At 43.4% G+C, this 15227-nt stretch overlaps 1 pseudogene across 1 annotated transcript; it reads left to right on the forward strand.

Moving 5' to 3' along the window:
- The first annotated feature begins 9659 nt into the window (after positions 1-9659).
- Positions 9660-14111, forward strand: LOC147883439 (pentatricopeptide repeat-containing protein At5g27110-like; annotated as a pseudogene). The gene is made up of 4 exons (XR_015543783.1): positions 9660-9737; positions 10028-10265; positions 10336-10400; positions 10494-14111. The product of XR_015543783.1 is annotated as a pentatricopeptide repeat-containing protein At5g27110-like (transcript).
- The last annotated feature ends 1116 nt before the right edge of the window (positions 14112-15227 follow it).

A 15227-nucleotide genomic window follows, 5' to 3' on the forward strand; every position in this document is an offset into this window, starting at 1 on the left:
CCCTTACTTGGGAACACCTTACCAGTGGAAAAATTATCCCAGAGTTCCCAATGTAAGAAGTCAAAAAGAGCCTAACAAATTGATTAATGAAACTATGCCACCCAATACACATGGCACATGTTAGGCTAGTTCAACACCATTAGAGGTTGATCTTCGAGAAGTGCCGGAGTAGTATAATAATTACACAAGTGGTAGTGTCCCCATAGCAATGCCAAGACCACTAAGAGAATCTGAAGTTCAAGAAACTGATAGCATTGGAGAAACTCCAATCTATGAGGGACTGGCAAAAACTCACACAATAGACCTCGCCCTTGAAGGGGAAGAAGAAAATCTAGTTTTCATTGGGAAATAGCTTCGACAAGAAGATGAAACCAAACTCAAAGCACTCCTAATGGAATACCGTGAGTGCCTAGCATGGTCATACAAAGAGATGAAAGGAATTTCACTAGATGTGGTAGTACACAGGATACCTATAAGGGAAGGTGCCCACCCTAAGGTATGTGGACCTTATCGAACAAATCCTAAGTATGGCACCATGGTTTATGATGAGTTGGAAAAACTCTTGTATGCCAGATTCATCTATGAGATTGAGCACACTGATTGGGTTTCACCCATCGTCATGGTGCCTAAACACAACAAGAAGCTTAGAATATGTGTAAACTTAAAGAATGTAAATGCCGCCACAATTAGGCATCACTATCCCCTACCCTTAACAGAAACAATGTTGGAAAAGGTGGTAGGTTCCAAAATATATAGCTTCTTGGATGGATTCAGTGGCTACAACCAAGTGCAAATTGCTCCTAAAGACCAATCGAAAATAACATTTGCTACAAAATGGGGAATTTTTGCATATAGAGTCATGCCATTCAGCCTTTGTAATGCCCCGGCCACATTCTAGTGAGTCATGTTCACAGCTTTCAAGTCATTTTTGAATAAGTTTTTATAGGTGTTCTTGGATAATTTGTGCATCCACTCGAACAAAAAAGACCACTTCCAATGTCTTGAAGTAGTACTAATCAAATGCAGGGAGTATGGCATCTCCCTAAATCCAACAAAATGCCAGTTCATGGTCACCCATGGAGTTGTTTTGGGACATATCGTTTCTCAACATGGGATTGCAACTGACATGGACAAAATCAAAATCATCATGGAATTGCCTCCTCATACCAATTCTAAAGGTGTATAGGTCTTTATGGGACATGCCAGCTATTATCGAAGATTTATCTTACAGTATGCCATGATAGCCAGACTACTTTACAAATTATTAGTGGAATTTTTATGGATAGAAGAGTGCGACCAAGCCTTTGAGCTTTTAAAGTGGCACCTAATCACACCACCCATCCTTATATCTCCCAATTGGGATATTGATTCTCATGTTCATACTAATGGATCCCAGTATGCAATTGGGAGTGTGCTTTGTCAACCTGGTGAACATAAGAAAGACTACCCATTCTACTTTGCCAGTTGACAACTCAATGATGCGGAGATCAACTATACCACCATAGAAAGAGAAGCCCTAGCAATGGTGTATAATGTTAAGAAATTTCGACACTATTTGTTGGCAAATGATTTTGTCTTCTACACCAACCATCAAGCATTTCTTTATCTTGTGAACCGTCCGGTGTACAACCAAAAGAATAACCAAATGGCTCCTCTTGCTTCAAGAATTCAACTTTAAAATAGTGGTCCACAAAGGTGCCCAACACTACATTGCCGATCACATGTCTCGTGTCAAGTTGGGAGAAGAAGCCACTAGAGTAGAAGATGACTTGCCAGATGCCACACTATTTCAGATTGATGTTGTTCCAGATTGGTGTGGAGATATCATAGGGTACTTAATGGCAGGAAGGCCACCCCCTAAAATGAAAGCAGTGGATGCCAAAAAACTAATTTTAAAAGTCGCACCCTATCAACTCATTGGAGGACAAGTGTACAAGATGGGCAAGGAGTAGGTTTTAAGAAGATTTGTAATTCCTCATGAGATCATGAAAATCCTGAGTGAAGTCCATGAAGGCATTGCAGGAGGACACTTCTAAGGAGAAGCCATAGCAAGAAAAGTCCTCCTCGCAGGCTACTGATGGCCAACACTTTGGGCAGATGCCTATGAATATGTTGAACGTTGTGATGTATGCCAACGGACTACTAAACCACAACATAAAGACTTCAATCCCCTAACAACAATTGTTGCACAAAAGCCATTTGAAAAATGGGGGATTGACTATGTGGGTCCCATCCATCCAGTAGCAAAGGGAACACATGCATGCTACATCATTGTGGCCACTTATTACTTTACCAAATGGGCTGAAGCTAAAGGTAGATTCCAGAAGCACAACAAGATTCTTATATGAGAATTTGATCACCCGATTCGGATGTCCCATTGAAAGTGTGTCGAATAAAGGCACACATTTTGTCAATGAGGTAATCCAAGAACTCTTTTCTAGAGCTGCATCACTTTTGTAACATACTCCTTCTATGAAAGCCAAAGGAGTTTCCTACTTCGGTCATGCATGATGTGCACACCAAGAATATGACCTGCAGGTCCCAAATCCTTCATGTCAAAGGCCTCATGCAACTTGGTCTTCAATGCATCAAGCTCACAAATGTTCTTGCTAGCCAATAACATATCATCCACATAAAGTGCCAGGAGTATCAGGCTATTGTCCTTAGCCCTTGTAGAGTAGAGGTAGTGATCACACGCTGGGACTGAATGAAAGTATCAAACTTATGATACCATTCTCTAGGCACTTGCTTAAGTCCATAGAGGCTCTTTTTTAGCTTGCAAATCAAATGCTCTTTTCCCTTTTCTTCAAAGCCTTCTGGCTGTACCATGTAAATTTCATCATGCAAATCCCCATGCAAGAAAGCTGACTTGGCATCCATTTGCGCATAAGCTCCATATCCTCTGTTGCCACAAGTCCAAGTACACATCTAAGTGTGGTCATCTTCACAACTAGAGTGAATATCTCATCAAATTCCATACCCTTCTCTTGCTTGAACCCTTTAGCAACCAAACAGACCTTGTACTTAAGCACATCATCACCTGTGACCTTCATCTTGTAGACCCATTTACATGGCAATGCTTTCTTTTCATGTGGTAAAGAAACCAAGTCCCAAGTATTGTTCTTTATGAGTTAACTCATCTTTGATTACATAGCATACTCCCACTTGTGCTGATTCTCGTGTATCATAGCCTCTCTGTAGCAAGAAGGCTCCTCGCAATCAGTAAGCATCACATAGTCTACCCCTGGAACAAATCTCTTAGGCAGTCTAAACACTCTAGATGTTCTTCTCAAGGGCATTTTAGCTTGTTGTCCCACCTACATATAAGCCACATTTGGCTCATCATTGCCACCAATAGATGATCCTTCATCTGCCCTTGATTGTGTACCTATGGGAGTACCTGGTGGCACCATTTCTTGCACATTCAATGCATGGACAGTTTACTGTCTATCAACATATATGGGTGGATTCACATCCTAGAAAGTGATTCTCCTCATTTCCACATCCCTCATGGGTGTCTTATGCATCTTCTTCTCATTGAAGACTACATCATGGCTTCGTATGATTTTCTTTGCTTTTGGATCCTAGAGAGGATAGCCCATCTCTCCACTTTTACCATAACCCAGAAAGATGGATTTCCTAGACTTAGGATCTAGCTTCTTCTGAAGCTCTTTTAGCACATGTGCATATGCCTCACACCCAAATATATGCAAATGAGAGTAAGAGGGCTTCTTGTCACTCCATGCCTCTTTAGGAATACCACCATCCAAACTCTTGCTAAGTGATCTACTGTATCACATCCCAATATCCACAAAGGTGTCGGCCCTTTGACAAAGCCATTCTTCTACAATGGCCATTTTCCAGAGGTAGAAATAAATTTTGTCATCATGAACATGGCGAAAGATAAGTCTCTGAGCGTTTGAAAGGCTCAGTGAGTTGAAAGTTATGTTATTCTCCAGCTGAGAAATGAAAGTGTAATAGCAACAAAACCAAAAGAATGCTAGCCATCCAGCATTTTAAGAAACAGGTTGTTAAAACTACAGGCCTTCTCTAAAAAAAGAAAAATTGCGGTTTGAACGGGTATCCATGAAATGTGGACTTTTAAAACTACTTACCTAATGCAATTCGTTCCTATCTTTTAAGTTTCAATAGGGATCCCGAATTCAGATCTCTATTGGATCGTCAAGGTCTCGAAATTATCTGATTGTTGGAATTCGCATGGAGATCTACTGACATCTTAAATGAGATATTTGTTTCAGTAGGAAACATACCTAAAGAGAAGTCTCTGGGTCCAAACAGTGTACCTATAGATTTTTACCAATTCTATTGAGATTTGTGTGGTGAGCCCAAATAGACACTGGCTAGCATGAAAGTGCATGGCAAGGAGCATTGCCTAAAGCTCCAAGTTTCTCTACACTTAGCCGTATTTCAAAGTCTCGAAGGTAAAGTTAATCAACCTCCCCTACACCCTTCTCTCTTATATTGAATTACGATCAGGTGTGCATGCGTATGGATGCGAGATAACTTCTTCCTTTGAAGGCTTATTGCCCCTAATTACATCACTGCTCCATGCTTTCCACAAGAAGTTCAATTGTGTCTAGCATTAGATCAAGAGTTTCTTCAATTATTTGTGATACGTGGAGATGTTGAGGTAGCAGGTGGACGATTTGTTTGAGAAGATCAATGCCAATCCATCTCAACCTAAGATGAATCTGCTTTTTGATGTTAGGATTAGCATTTTGGATGGAGGAACTGGTTCGCTATGTAGGATCTCCAGGCAGCAACAACGGATAGATTTTTGAAAGAGAATTGTGCTTTGGATTTTTGCCACTACGTGGTTATTGTGATTAGAGGAATTTTCATGCCAATCCATCTCTGTTAACCCTGTGGCAACAAGGGCCAGAAGTGTAGTCTAGGACAATAGCTACGTAGAGCATTGTGTGTGTAGAGTAGTGGCAAAGCTCCGCTTGTAATATCTTGAGCTTGAAGGATGGTATGATAAATTTGAAAGGATGAGGATAGCCAAAATCCTCGCTAGAAAACATCTAATCATACTTACAAAATCAGGATCTAGAGAGAGAAGGACTAAAAGCCTACACTTTCATAGGTCCCTCCACTTATGTAGAGACCCAAAAAGTCCCTCCACTTTGTGTAGAGACCCAAAAGATCCCCCCACTTTGTGTAGACCCAAAAAGTCTGGGCCACTTTGTGTAGAGACCCAAAAGGTCCCCCCACTTTGTGTAGAGACCCAAAAAGTCCCTCAATTTTGTGTAGAGACCCAAAAGGTCCCCCCCAAAAGTGGAGGGACTCCTATCGAAAAGATCTCCTACAAAAGAGGTCCCACCACGGAGGTACCTACGGACTGTGTAAAGACCAACATGTATAAATATCTCTCAATCGAATGAAGCTCCCACTCTTTGGGGTTCAGTGTTCAAGCTCACTATTGTGTTCATGCGATTGATCTCCATTGCATCCATGCTCTCTTACACTATCGTGTTCTAGCATGCCCTTACCCTTGCACTCTCTACCCTTATATACCACATTTGAGTTTTTTTTATTTTGAATTTTGTGAGCACTGTCTCTATGGGAAGCAGACTAAATCAGCCCATAAAAGAAGAGAAAAGAAAGAGCTTGAAAAGCTTGATCTGGTGCATTAAGACGTATGTGGTCCCATGCCTACATAGTCATTAGGCAGGGCTGAATACTATGTGACATTCACTGATGATGCAACTAGGAAAGTGTGGGCTTATGCTATAGCTCGAAAAAGTAATGTGTTCCAGGTATTTCAAAAATGGTTGGCTTTGGCTGAAAATCAGTCAGGTAGAATGCTTAAATGCCTACGGATTGATAATGGTGGAGAATATATCTCTCATGACTTTTAGCATTTTTATGATACACGTGGTATTAAGAGGAAGCTCACGTCCCCTCGTACTCCAAAGCAGAATCCAATTGCAGAGTAGATGAACGGCACCTTTTAGGAAAGGTTGCAATGTATGCTTTCCAATGCGTGTCTTTCTGGTGGTTTTTGGGCCGAGGCAATGAAGAGGGAACCTTAGAGTCTAAAGCACAACAGTCGATGGATATATGTCTTGCCACATCTTTTACTATTGTAAGTAGTAGCGAGGTAGATCTCTTAATGCACACCAAAAGTCTTTGCACCCCCAACAACACGTTCTCTACTCTTGGAAACTCCCTGTGCCAATGACGGAGGTTTCAAGGGGTTACTTGCAAGGGCACGAGCAAGGGTGGCCAACATATAGCTGCAAGCTCCATAGTGTTTGAGGTGTTTGGCTCCTTGCCTACTTAACGACTAGTTTTATGGAGGCTCTATAATGCAAACGGGGTGCTAGAGGCAATGGATCTGACCCAGTAGACAAATAACATGCTACTGTCCCAAGCAGATGCAATTGCAACAATCCCCTTGATGCCGATTAGCTTCTGCCATAGTAGGAGAGACTCTAATTGAGCTTTAATTTTGTGATTAATGATTTGGCGAGGGATGATCTTCCATCCTCCTTGCACTTCTCCAAAAGGTTTAGGCAGAGAGATCAGGCCGTTTTGCACAGTGAGAGGTCGTTGAATTTTGTGGAGCTTGCGACCAAAGCACCATTTATCATAGTACAACGATCCATTGTGCTTGTAATGAATGCAAATTGAGAAGGTATCTCGATGGATCTCGTTTGAAAAGTTTAATGTAAAACTTACTTGAGGTTCGCTATTTTCTTTACGCTTGCATGAGCATTGAGAGCTTTGAAAATAGGCCTCCTCTCCACAAAGATTTGCGCAACATGACAAACACAAACCGTGTTAGTGTCTCAACTTATGCTAGTAATGCCATGTAATGGCAACTCGCGGAGGTTGGAGCTGCTGCCAGAATCAGCTAAGGTCTAGGTTGTTGATGGAACTAGTTGGCCCTCGATGGACAAGCGAGAAACTAACCTAGACACGTAAAACATGGAGGAGATGGGATTGGTCAGTGCATGATTGCGGGGATTTGAGAGCATGTGATGATGAATAATGGATAGATCACAAACCTCCAAAGCACTCTTAGGCTTTTGTAAATTCAAAAGGATCGATTTTTACTACAGGAAAGACTCTAGCCCTTAGATCCATCCAAGATCAAGGGCATACAATTGTACACGTAGCTCAAGGAGAGCTTTAAAAACCAAAACTTCCCCCTAGGCTGCCTCCGTAAATAGGGCACTCTATCGATTGGGGACCCTATTGCCATAGGGATCACACTTACTATAAACAAGAGTGAATTCCATCAACGGGCCTGCCTTGGGTAGTAGGCTTTGAGGGTTTTTTTTGTTGCAGCTTAGTCTACCCTTGTGTGAGCGAGCAACTCATTAGACTAGTAAACGAACCTTGTTGATGCTTTTTTGTGTGTTGTCTTTTCATTGGTCTAGATGTGGTCGATTGTAGCTTTATAAATTGTTGTTGGTGTGTGGATGAGTTGGAGCATGTTGTGATGGTTCATGAAGTCTTGTAGCTTTTCCATGTTGGTTGAGTGTCGAGAGTTGTCGATGTTGAAGTCCCCCAATGCGTACATTGGAGTTGTTTCTAGAATGAGGCTCATCAAGTTTGGGAGGCTTTGTAGCAGTGCCATTGTTTTTACTTCTGGGGACTTGTATGTGCTAATGATTGCAAGGTCTCCCTGGTTGTGTCATTGAAAGATGGTCAGCAGGCATTGGGTACCTGCATTGTGGGACTGTGATGGCCTCGATGGTCTCCTTATCTGTCTTGGTCATATACGATGTGCAGTATGATGCCGCTACATGGGGGTTCAAGACAAATTGGATGTCTATGTTGGATCCCCAAAGCCTTGTAATTGTTGGATTGAAGTTGTTAGTGTATATGTCCTTAGGTTCTCTTTTTAGGAAAATCGTTGGCTGAAGATGCTCTTGCACAGAGCGCTTATGTACTCCTCCTTTGTTATCGTTGTTTTTCGAAAGAATGTCTCGAAATTCAATCCCAGTGTGCTTTGATCCATCAACAATTCCATAATCCTTTTGAAATTTGCTTTGCGAAAAGTAGGATTGATGTTGTCCGCTAAGGGGTACAGAATCCATGTTGTGGCCATGGGGGGACATGGAAAGTTGAACCTACAAGTTTTCCCTCATCCTTTGCATGTCTTTCTATGCTTGTGTGTTTGTATTTCCTTTTCTCGAAGCCCAAGGAGGGACAAATCTGTTGTTACATATCGATCAACGTACGCTGAAACGTCTTCATTTGGGAAGGACCCAAAAGCAAGTGCATCTTTCCACAAAAGTAGTCCATGGTCGTATTGGCTTCCCCTATTTTCGAACTTTGTCACACGAAGAAGTAGTCCATGAGGGGACATAATATGGACTGGTCTTTTTTAAGCAAGCACTTGAGAGCTTGAAACATGTGCACATAGTACCGAGCAGTCGTGATGGGGTTCGATCGAATCAAATTTCTTAGCTCAACAGTACTGTGTTCATGGTGCGCAACACCAAGTGTATGTTGCAGTGATTCCAAGCATTCGACCAATGGAGACTATAGCCTTTTGGTGGCTGAGAATGTGATAGTGGGTGACCCGATTTGCCTCACCCTTGCGAAAAGGTTTTTTTTAAGTCGTTGCTTATAGTTTGCAGATGTGCCAAGCATGTGAAGTCGCAATAACCAACCTTAGAGTGGAGGAGCTTCTCAATGTTGGTATCGATGAGTGCATCCTTTGCCCAACAACCTCCCCCGTAGTTTTCCCTTTTGCATCTGGACCCATGTGGATGACAACATGTGGCGGATGAGAATCTTCATCATCTTGAAGAAAAGGTTATCCACACATATCGCGAACCGCTTATCTTTGAATACCTCATAATACTGATGCAATATTGTACATACAACGGGGTGGAAAGAAGCCTTCCTGTTGGAACATCGGCAAGAGTTGTGAAATCAAACACAGCCAAGGTATGTCGGGCGCGCATGTAGGAGATTTGTTGGAGTGTTTACAAACTCCAAATCTCTTTACTAGGCTTGTCTTCTTGTCAGAGCTCTTGCTCTTCCTCAGGTCCACGGGAATGAGTTGATAAGGCAAGTAACAAACAAATTCCTGCCACACAAAATAAGTCAAGAATCGACATACATTTCCTAGTAGCTCCCTTGGTGTACGACAACACCACAACCAAACGACTCACCTGGCTCCAATGACGGGAAATTCTCTTCAACTGCTTTATATACCTCAGAGGAGCTCGCATAATCAACACAAACATCAACGATTGGATTTTTGAACTTCTTAAGCTCTACAGAGAGAACGAACAACTACCAATGTCACGCATGCATTGAAGTTTTAAGGCGAATTGAATCCGAAATCCAGCCTTTTTTAAACATCCCACTATTTGTATCCATGAACTACAGCTATGATACTAAGTTCTAGTATTGCTAAAAGTACTCGAAAAAGACGTCGTTCATCTACAAAGAAAAGTAAACTGGATTAAGGGGACTCCCAGGCGGCGGGTGAATCACATAGCGACAAAATAAGGGTGGGAATTTTTGAAAATCCAAAATCTAATTTCACTTCTTAGTGTGGATTTCATTACTATGAACAGGCCAACAAAACTATGCTTTATTCGATCATGCTTAAAGTATGATAGGAATTTATTAATTCCATTGCTTTTCTTCATTTTCACTCTTCTTGACTGCTGCTCGAGTTGAACTTCCTCTTCAGGAGAAAGAGCGCCCCATGCGTGGCTGCTCAACACAAATTATGATCTCAAGTGGGTTGCTTGTGCAACTTGCTCACCCTCTTCACTAATGAAAAGCATGTGGCTAGGATCTCTCCTTCTTCACACTCCAAGGCCGGGCTGGAATTCCAATATTTCTTAGACTCGAATTTGGCATTTGACTCCCAGGGAGCGAGCCCCCAATCGCTCGCTACTGGGGCTGTGGGGCGGGGCAATTCTTAATTTGAATAGCAATCAAAATTTCTTGCACTCTTGTTACATATATATATGTGTGTGAGAGAGAGTGAATCAAAGGAGTTCTTCTTTGCCACTTTGGGCTGCAGATGAATATGTGGGCGATTGAGTGCAGAGATCCCACGCAACCTTGGCGTGGCTTAAATGCGTGGGAGGGGGCTTTCCGCAGCGGAGATTTACACGATGACTACCCGCCTTGCCAAAGGATGGCAGCCCATTTGCACAGTTCGATGGACTCTCCTTCGGGGCGTCACCGAGGCAGTAGAGCGGTGGTGGAATTTTCTTCGGCTCTCTCTTCTCGAAGTACTTCAAACAGTCCGCTTTCAGGTACTCGAATTTCAGTCTCAAGCTCCGACACAGTTCTGGCATCAGTTTTCATAGTGGGCACGCTTCGCAGGTACCACAAGTACAGAGCGCCTATGGCAGGAGTACTTCACGGATCCCTGCCTTCGAAAGAGCAATGTAAGTGCTACGACCCTAGATTAAGTGATTTGCATCCGTAGAGATACTCGAGAATATTGTCTAGTCTGATAAGTCTGGTGAGATCTTTAACAGATAAGCCCAAAGTCTTCATATTTTAAACGGTCGCTATGGATAGACGGCTCCCACAATCCATGTTGGGTTTTAAAGGAGTTTGAAAGCAAGGGAAAGGAAAGGGAAAAGGCATTCAATGGTCTCACCCCTTCAAAATCTGAAGACCGTGGCTTGGTGGAGGAGCTAGCGGGGTGTGACAGCAACCGCAAGGCTGGCCTTAGGTCTGGAGCACAGGTGAATACATCTAAATCACAAGTAATAAGAGAGGACCGGGACTGGGGGACGTTGAGCTTAGAGGAGGCACTCACTTCATTGGAACGGAAGCCACAGTTGCCTTCCGTTAAAAACTTTACATTCACATTGCAGAAGTGCAGGAAAAAGAAAGATTTAGTATATGCCAAACGCTTACTTGCCTCCATTTGCAAAAGTGGGCTGGAAGCTCATGGATCTCTTGGGAACTACCTCGTGCCAATGTTGGTAGAATGTGGAAGCATGTGTGATGCTCAGCAGGTTTTTGAGAGATTAGTATTTCGGAATGAGTTTTCTTGGACATCTCTCATCACAGGGCATATCGAATGTGGGAATTCACACTATGCGCTCAACTTGTACCAGAAAATGCAAGAGCATTCTATACATCCTAGCAAGTATACGTTCTTGGCTCTACTAAAGGCTTGTGCTAGCCTGAAGGATGTGGAACGAGGCCAAGAAATACACACCGAGATTACCCGAAAGGGGTTGGAAATAGATTTTTGTATTGGTAGCTCTGTGGTGGATATGTATGCCAAATGGGGCTCCCTTGTAAAAGCACAGGAAGTGTTTGACAGGCTTCGAGCTCGAGATGTAGTTACATGGACTGCACTAATTGCGGGATATGCTGAACATGGGCTTGGTGAGGAAGCGCTGAAGTGTTTCGAACAGATGCAACAGGAGGGTGTTTCTCCAGATTATGTCACATTTGTTTGCAGCTTGAAATCTTGTGGAAGCATAGGAGCTATATACAAGGGCCAAGAAATACACGTGGAGCTCGCCCGAAAGGGATTGGAGGGAGATCATTTTGTTGGCAACACTTTGGTCAATATGTATGCTAAATGTGGCTTACCTGCAGAAGCTCTAGAAATATTTGACAGGCTTCCAGTTCGAGATGTTGTCTCTTGGAATGCAATCATTGCAGGGTATGCTGAACAAGGGCTTGGTGAGGAGGCGCTCAACTGTTTCGAACAGATGCAAGTGGAGGTTGTCTCCCCGGATGCTGCCACATTCGTTTCCAGCTTCAAAGCTTGTGGCAACATATGTGCCATAGACAAGGGCCGAGAAATACACGCCGAGGTTGCTAGAATGGGCTTAGAACGAGATCTTTTTGTTGGCACTACTGTGGTTGATATGTATGCCAAATGTGGTTTGCTCGCAAAAGCACGGGAAGTATTTGACAGACTTCCTCTTCACAATGTAGTTTCGTGGAATGCACTAATCACAGGATATGGCGAACATGGGCTTGGTGAGGAAGCGCTGGACTGTTTTGTGCAAATGCAACTGGACGGTGTCTCTCCCAATGCTGTTACATATGTTTGCAGTTTGCGAGCTTGTGGCAGCATAGAGGCTACAGACAAGGTCTGTGAAATGCACACTGAAATTGCCAGAAAGGGGTTGGAAAGAGATCCTCTGGTTGGCAGCACCTTGGTGGATATGTATGCCAAATGCGGCTTAGTTGTAAAAGCACAGGAAGTGTTTGACAGGCTTCCAGTTCAAGATGTAGTTTCGTGGACTGCATTAATTTCAGGTTATGCTGAACATGGGCTTGGTGAGGAAGTGTTGAGATGTTTTGAACAGATGCAAGTGGAGGGTGTAGCTCCAGATTCTGTCACGTTTGTCTGTAGCTTGAAAGCTTGTTACATGGTAGGAGCCTTAGATAAGGGCCAAGAAATACATGTGGAGATTGTCAGAAAGGGGTTTGAAAGAGATCCTTTTCTGGGCAACACCTTGGTCGATATGTATGCAAAGTGTGGCTTGCTTGCAAAAGCACGGGAAGTGTTGGATGAGCTACCAGTTAGAGATGTAGTCTCATGGAATGCAGTAATATCAGGATATGCTGAACTGGGGCTGGGTAAGGAAGCGCTGAACTGTTGTGAAAAGATGGGAATGGAGGGTGTGTCTCCGAATGCTGTGACGTTTGTTTGCAGCTTGAAAGCTTGTGCGAGCATTGGAGCCATAGACAAGGGCCAAGAAATACATGCTGAGATTTCCCGGAAAGGGCTGGAAAGAGATCTTTGTGTTGGCAGCACCTTAGTTGATATGTATGCCAAATGTGGCTTGCTTGCTAAAGCACAGGAACTGTTTGATAGGCTTCCAGTTCAAAATGTAGTCTCGTGGACTGCATTGATTGCAGGATATGCCCAGCTAGGAGATAGTGAAGTTGTTTTCCATATGTTCGAGAAAATGAGAAGACAAGGCATAACGCCAAGCAGGGTTACATTCCTTAGTGTTCTTACTGTCTGTAGTCATGCAGGTCTAGTGGATACTGCCCAAAAGTACTTCAAGGCCATGAGCAAGGACTATGGCATCACTCCAAGTATCGAGCATAACACCTGTATGGTTGATCTCCTAGGCCGTACAGGCCAATTAAACAAGGCAGTTGCAATTGTAGAGAAGATGCCTTACCATCCTAATCTTGCAGTGTGGCATAGTGTGCTGGGGTCTTGCCGAAAGTGGGGTAATGTTGAGCTTGGAAGAAAAGCCTTCGAACAAGCAATACAATTGGATGAAAAGGATGATGCAGCCTACGTCTTGATGTCTAACATCTATGCAGATGCTCACATGCAGGAGGATGAGAAGGAGGTTCTAGCAATGAAAGAAAAAGCATGGAAGAAGCCATAGTTATTGGACTGATGTTGGCAGAATTGTGCATTCATTGTGTGTCAGGCTACAGGACATATCTGTTGATGCGAAGAAAGGTGTTATGTAGGCTCATGCGTGCCCCAGCCAAGGAGACACCCATAAATGTCATTAAAACCTCTGAGAATGTGATGACCTGTGTGCAGCCACTGTACTTGTATAAGAGTGTGGGTGCTTGTTGCGAGCGGGGTAAGGTTGAGCTTGGAAGCTGAGCCCTCCGAACATGCAGTGCGACTGGATGAAAAGGCTGACATTTTGATGTCCAACATATATGCAGATGCTCACGTGCAGGAGGACAAGAAGGTCCAAGGCAATGAAAGGACAAGCATGGCAGAAGCCACGGACAGAGTTGTTGGACACGTTGGCAAAATTGTTCATTTATTGTGTGTCGAAGAACATAACTGTTGATGCAAAGAAAGTTGGGTTGTGTGGGTAAAGTAAGAAGCTGGCTATCATGTGTGCCCTAACCAAGGGGACAGCCATTCTTATTGTTAAAATCTTTGGCAATGTGATGTCCTTTTGTGCGGTCAGTACACTTGTACAAAAGAAAGGACAACAAATTATTCTTGCCAGAGCTGAAGCTGCTCGTGGTTTTAAGGAACAGAAAGTGTATAGATCTGCTGTAGCCAGCCTATTTTTGTGTGAAAGGTTTCTGCAAGAATCATGGAAAGACAATTGGAGGGATTAATAACCCTTTCCCTTGGGCATTCATTTTTTTAACAAGTGTGTCTGATATTTTTCTCAACCTCAGCTACTGGTGTTATCTGTCCTGCCAATTGATAAGAGACTTGACCCTTGTCATGTTCCCAGGAGGCTAGTTTATCAATGGTCTAGAGTTTCTAGAATATGTGCTACAAACTTCTTCACTTGAATATCTTTATCTATGGACATAAAAAATTATAATTTATACTTTAGAGGACTTATGTGAAGCTGGGTATAAGCTTTCTTATTGAAAGTAGTTGTAGCTTGTAAGGAGCTTCACCTACCTATGACTTAACAGGGGAAGGGGAGAGTAATCATTTGGGATGCCCGTCTCATGGCATTGTGGCAGAGCCATTGGAGGGCACTGTTCTCTATATGTGGCTTCTACAAATTATAAAGGGCTCCTCAGAATGCTGTTCACAGTGATCTGTATTTTCCTGTATAGGTGGTGACTGCTGTGTTGGGCTCTTTTGTTGAGTTTGTCCATGGGCATTTCTCCCATTGGAGGTACTCCCTCTTGATTTTTAGGCATCCGGTCTTCTAGGTTGTCCTGTGCTGCTTGTTTTGGCATAGTCTCTTTGACTCCCTGTTCTGCCAGCTTCTTGGCTTCTTGTTTGTCCCTGTTGCATGGTCTGCGGTTTGTGGTTTTTGCACCGGATTTTGAGTTTTGCCTTCTTTGTTGGGGTAAAGGCACTGGCCACCCTATGTAAATAGTACTTTATGTTGTACTTTAGTGTAGGACACTTAAGTACGCTAAGTACACATTTGTACTTAGCTGTACTTAAGGGTTACTACCTTATCCATAATATAAAAGTGTGTACTTGGGGAGGTACCACTCACTCATTGTGATTATCCCCACAAGTGTGTGTCTACAGTGAGTCACTCCCTACTCCCTACTCTCTCCCTCTAAAACTATCAACTGGTATCAGAGCCAACGGGCTCTCCCCCCCCCTCTGATCATCCTTCATCCTCACGGGCTTTTCACCGCGCCATCTCCCTCAGCCAAGTGGCTGGGACTAGCATCTCTCAGCCTTCGACGCAGGCCTCCAAACGACGGCTGGCAGCAAAGTCTGCACGAAGATTATCAAGCAGCTGCACTCAGCTGCTGCGCGAGAAGGTGCGAGCAGGCTGTGCGTGAGAGGCGGGCGAGGCACGCGCGCGAGC

The sequence above is a fragment of the Dipteris shenzhenensis genome, chromosome 28, assembly GCF_047967505.1.
Source record: "Dipteris shenzhenensis isolate YYH24624 ecotype China chromosome 28, Dip_SZ_1.0, whole genome shotgun sequence".
Taxonomy (NCBI): domain Eukaryota; kingdom Viridiplantae; phylum Streptophyta; class Polypodiopsida; order Gleicheniales; family Dipteridaceae; genus Dipteris; species Dipteris shenzhenensis.